Below are 5,975 nucleotides of genomic sequence, written 5' to 3' on the forward strand. Positions count from 1 at the left end.
TCCCTATATATATGTAGAAGTTGGTTATAGTGAAAACGACAATTTAAAATTAGAACTGTGAACACTGCACTAGCATGAATAGTTATTACATTTAAAGAAGATGAAAAATAAAATAAAATTTTTGCTCTCTCCATAATTCAAACCCAAGTACAACATTTTGATTTTTGGATTTTTTTTTTCTTCTTACCATAACAAGATGAAATTCATGCAATTATTTTTTGAACATTGATTTACTTGAAAATATGAAAATATGAATATTTTTCGAACATTAATTTTGATTGAAGAATGATGGAAACTTTTATATGAATAATCGTCGAAAATTCAGTCACGTACAATCGCAAAAAAAAAAAATAATGTTAGTGGTGCGACTTGGTTAAATAAGAAAGCGTAAATTAATACTTGTCTACCAATTTAATTTGAATAAGTTTTAGCCAATTTTAAGCTAAACGAACCAAATTGTCCTTAATTTGATTTGTACGAAATTAGCTCATGTTTCCTCTCTCTCTCTCTCTCTCTCTCTCTCTCTCTCTCTCTCTCTTTCTCTCTCTCTTTTAAGCTTCATCACTTTCATCTGTTTCGGCGGTGACAACTGTCACTCTCATCTCTCTCATCTATTTTTTATAATTTGTCAACAGTTGGCACATATGGTGCGAATAGGCCATTTCGCACCATTCTTGTCAAGTGTTGCACGTCAGCACTTGGAACGAATGGTGCAAAAGAAAGCCTTGCAATTTATTCCAAGAAATCCAAGTACAAATCTTGAACAAAATTCGAATAATTTTTTTTTTCATTTTCTTCATTTTCCAACAAAATTCAGCTACAAATAATCAAATGAGCAAATTCAGCTAAAATCTCACAAATGGAGAAAATAACACAAGATTTCACAAATCTAACTAAATGTTTGAGCTAAATCTTTATTTCCTTCACTTTCTCTAAACCCCAAAACAATAAGGAAGATGGACCACAAAGAAAGAAATCGAGAAGGGATGAGAGCGATGGTGATGAGGATAGCGACGAATGATGGAGTTTTTCCTAAGTTATAATCAGTAGTAGAAATTTGACCTCCATCACCGACGACGAAAGGATGTTCAACCAACTTTCAGGCTATGCCACGCACCTGATCAACACCAATGACCAAAAGGCGGATAAGTTCTTAAGGGGACTACAACCAGAAATTCGAGAAATACTGGCCGCTCAAGGAATTGAGGATTATGCTTTGGCCGTGAGACGAGCGGAAGAAGTTGAGGCGGTTTGGAAGTGGATAAACTACCGCATAAGAATATGTTTAGGAATGAAAAGAGAAAGTGGGAGGATCCGAACGATGGAGAAAGAGATATGCAAAATAAGAAGGAGATAGTGGATAATAAACCTAATGAAGCACCGCAACGATGTTGGATTTGTATACTGAAAGGAAGAACGTTTTATGCTTGTATACAATGATTCTTGTGTTCACTATTTTATCTCCTATCTGATTGTGTTCATGATTGCATATGTATTTCATTCATCTCTATATAAGTTGATTATATGGTGATTAACGGATCACAGAAGGTCATATAATTGGAATAAACTTAAGAGATATAAATAGATCACAGCCGAGATGACTCTAGGACGAGTCGTTGGTCTAGGCTGCAGTATAGATGGAAATAGTTTGTCTTGACTATTTGTCTATACTGGTACGTCATAACGTATTGATAGGATAACAATGAGATGTATTCTTCTATCTGACAAAAGTGAAGAATCAAGATCTCGGTGACTTAATAGAATCTTAATACTAATAAGATTTTAGATATATATGTTGATTCGTGTATCACTTTGATTTACTATGGGTGAGAGGTATATATTAACTTGAGTACTCTGTATCTTGGGTGATAGCGGTCAATATATGATATTTGGTTATCTGTATTAGTACCCGTATCCGGTATAGGATAATGACATCCCCTTAAGGATCTCAATAAGGTTTATTGCATTAAACCCTGCAGGTTGATTAAGTTCAGGCGCAATAATAAGGTTTGAGTGGTACTGCTTAAGGATTACAAAGAGATTAATTAATTTAAGCTGTCAGAGCTCTAATTAATTAATGGATGTCCGATATTTTAAATACGGAGATTTAATAAGTCTAAATACAAGCCCCAACTTATCACCGGTAATAAAGGGGTAAGTCAGTATTGATTCTCTAGTGGAATGAATTAATACTTATGAATTAATTATGATCTGGGTTGATCATAAGAATTAATTCATTAGAGACCCATCTTTATTCCTTGTATCTGATCCCTGGACTGGCCCAAAGTCTCCTGAGCCCAGTAATGAGTAAGGGACGCCTAGTACAGTTATTGGAGCCCTAGGATTGTGTTTTATCTATAAATACAGTTGTCTGCTCTTAGAATAAGACACACAAAAATTAGGATTTTATGGAAAGCAGTAGGAGGCTCCGATTTCTAGGTGGTCGAATTCTCTGTGGGAGTTCTCATAGTTCGTTGTCCATCCAACGTTGGGAACTGAGCGGGATACAGTTCAGAAGATCTGAGCTGGAGTCAGTTTTTCGTAGGAAATCAAGTTCTGGCAGTTTTGGAAGAACGGCCATAACTTCCTCTACAGAACTCGGATTTGGACAAAACAGGTGGCCACGGAAAGCTCTTTCGAAAAGGAATAAGTCATATTTCTGGATGAAATACGATTGGAGGATGGTTGAAGCTTCAAACGAAGGCTTGAAGTTGGCTGACCTGTTCAGCGACGAATTGATGAATTCTTAGGAATTCTTCAGGTATTTCTAACTCCAAGGTGCAGCACTTAATTTAATAGGAGCATGCTAGGTTTAATCGATGTATGGTGAATTAAGATAATCCAAGAGACGATCCTCGGGCAAATCGAGTATTAAATAAGTTTATATTCCTTCAATTGGTATCAGAGCCCGGATTAGTTTTCTTGGCTCTCTCTGATAATTCGCGTTCGCGTTCGATTAATATGTGCGTGTTTTTATTTTGTTTTTTTGCTGCTGTTCTTCGTGGTCTGTTGATTCGTGGGATACGTCGTTCTGACGTTGTAATCGTTTTTCCACCACGAGAAAATCTATGGTTAGATTAGAATTTTAAATAGTACTTTATTTTTCGGCTGTAATATGTAATTATGGTAAAACGAGACGAAGACGACGACGATCGAACGTAGAATGAAGAACAGGTTTTTTGGAGTGGATGAACAGATTTCAGGCTGTGCTGCACTCTGGTCCGCGAGCTGCTGCACTCTGGCCTCCGAGCTGCTGCGCTCTGGCTCTGGAGATGTCTCAGCTCTGGCTCTGAGCGGTATGTGCTCTGGCTCTGGAGATGTCTCAGCTCTGGCTCTGGAGAAGTCCATGCTCTGGCTCTGGAGTAGTCCGTGCTCTAGCTCTGGAGCAGTCCGTGCTCTGGCTATGGAGAGGTCTCGGCTCTGTCTTCGAGCGGTCTCTGCTCTGGCTCCGAGCGGTCTCTGCTCTGGCTCTAAGTGGTCTCTGCTCCGTCTTTGAGCGATCTCTGCTCTGGCCTCTGAGCTGTCTCTGCTCTGGCCTTTGAGCTGCTGCTGCTCTGTTTTTCCGAGGTTGCAGAGGTTCCCAAACCCTAGTTTTCAAAGATGGGCCTGATGGAGCTGTTTCGGGCCGTATTTTCATTTTTGAGTTTTTCTTTTCTGTTTTGAATGTAATAGATTAGAATTGGGATTCCATGAATGGGTGGTCACGAAGAACTTTATTTCTTTTATTCTGTTCTTTGCATGTCGTGGGGTTAATCCATTATGCTCTTTGCATGCTGTTTCTATCTTTGCTTGTTAATATGTGTTTATTAACTGCGCTTAGACAAGCATGCTAGGTTTATCGTTTTCTTAAGCATGTTTTAGAATTCTGCGAGCATGTTTTACGTGTTGCGTTCTAGAAGAGCATGTTTAGGATTATGTATTGAGCATAATCAAACCTTTTGAAATAAAAAGACTAAGCTGTTTTAATAATTTTTATGGTGTTTAAAAATTATTTTAGACCTCCACAAGCGGTCTCAAGACAAAGTGATTGAGAATGTGAGTAAACGTTCACACGATCGTGGCTTACTTCATGTTTGATTTCACGAGTTTGTCGAATTGAGATTTCTATTAAAAATATTTAAATCTATTTAAGTAGTGGGTGTTATACGGTAAACGTCCACACGATCGTGGCTTACTCGTATGATTTTCATAAGTACTTTAGAGGATGGATTTAAATAAGATAACCAAGAGATTAAATTGAAAGCGGTATGGTCCTAGTGAGTATGCTAATTTCGAGAATTTAATTGTCAAGGTTAAATTGTGGTCGCTGCTTAGATATCGTTTCAAGTACAATGTACAACTCCCCATCGAAGTCCCTTTTTGAATATGATATGGTCTAGTTAAGGTCCAACTATTAATTTCCTTTGTCAAAAGGTTAAGTTGACATGGATGGAAATTAAATGACTAGGTGAATAGTCTGGTTGAGGCGTTCATGTGTAAACGTCCACACGATCGTGGCTTACTCGTGAGATTCCTTGGGCGGTTGGAGGTTTCATTAATATTGTTTTTATCAAAAGGTTACAATATTATTGTTACGAATTATGTGCTTCATGTTCTTACATGTTTAAATTGTTTAGTTTCAGATATGTCTATGTCTCCTATTGTTTATTTATTCTTGCACAAAGTCTTTAACTGGTCCATATATATATATATATATGGAAACGCATTTTGGAGTTTATCTTCATCACAAACTAACACAATTTTTGTGTTGCTTACTACTCCACATTCTATTTGTTCGAACGATGAGACAAATGATGGGAAAAATGAACTACATAAAAGGTGGCATGTGACGAATAATGTGGCTAAATGCTATATTATGAGAATAATGTTACAAATCTTGCAACTCTAACATCAGGGCATGGACGATGCTCTTAGCATCATACTGAATCTTAAGAAAACGTTCGGAGAGTCGGACTGGGCTACTCGTTTAAATTTGATGAGAGTAATCTTATTATTTTTATGAGCGAGCATAGCTCAATGCACGAGCATGTCATGCACATGGCAAACTTGTTTGATGGACTTGACTTGCTCAGTGAGAGTATCGACGGTGAGGCAAAAGTCGATATTATCCTGAACTATCTTCCCGAGTCTTTTAATTAAGAACTTTCGCATCAACGCTGTTATGAGCAAGAAGGATAATACTCTTTTTGAGTTGTTGAATGCTCTAGTTACGGCTAAGGAAGTTGTGGGAAAGAGATGTGCAAGCACTTGTTATTGCCAAAGGAGAGCCATCTTCTTCGTCGAAAGACGGGAAGAAGAAGAGTCCAAGGGGCAAGAAAGACAAGGGAAATAGTGGGAGTAGTGGTGTGATAAGATTGAGTATTGGAGAATTTTTTTCTTTCAATACTCAAGGCAAGGGGTTAAGGTACTTCACTTGGTGTAGTAACTGAGACATGTCAGCTCGTTTTCTACTCAGTTGTGAGTAGTAGATAACGAGAGAAACTGATAATGATTGTTACACCTCGCATGGCTTTTTTAAGCTGACAAGGAAGCTGAGAAGTGATGAGATGATTGTCTTCATTGGACGTGACTAGAGTCGCAGTTGTTGCGATTGGAGACTTGTCTTTAAGTCCTAAAGACATTGTTTAGTTTTTGAGAGTTCCTTATCATGTTCCAAAATTTTGAATAGATGGATCTTATGTCATTTTTTATAGTGGTGTTTCTATCATAAGAAATGACAAAGTTGTCTATTCTGGTATTTTGAACATCTCTCTTCATACTATAACTTGTCTACAAAATACATTTATATTGCATGTACATCATCGAACAAAAGAAAGAGAAAAGTTAAGGCTAATCTCTCATGGGGATCTTACACATATATTGATACCCTAGATTAGGTCACATCTATCTTAACAGGATCTAAAGGCTCATGTCTAAATAGTACATTGGATTCAATCCAGGTTATACCATTTGGAACCTGCGAATCTTGTATAGAG

Source organism: Salvia miltiorrhiza, chromosome 6 (genome assembly GCF_028751815.1).
Source record: "Salvia miltiorrhiza cultivar Shanhuang (shh) chromosome 6, IMPLAD_Smil_shh, whole genome shotgun sequence".
NCBI classification, from domain to species: domain Eukaryota; kingdom Viridiplantae; phylum Streptophyta; class Magnoliopsida; order Lamiales; family Lamiaceae; genus Salvia; species Salvia miltiorrhiza.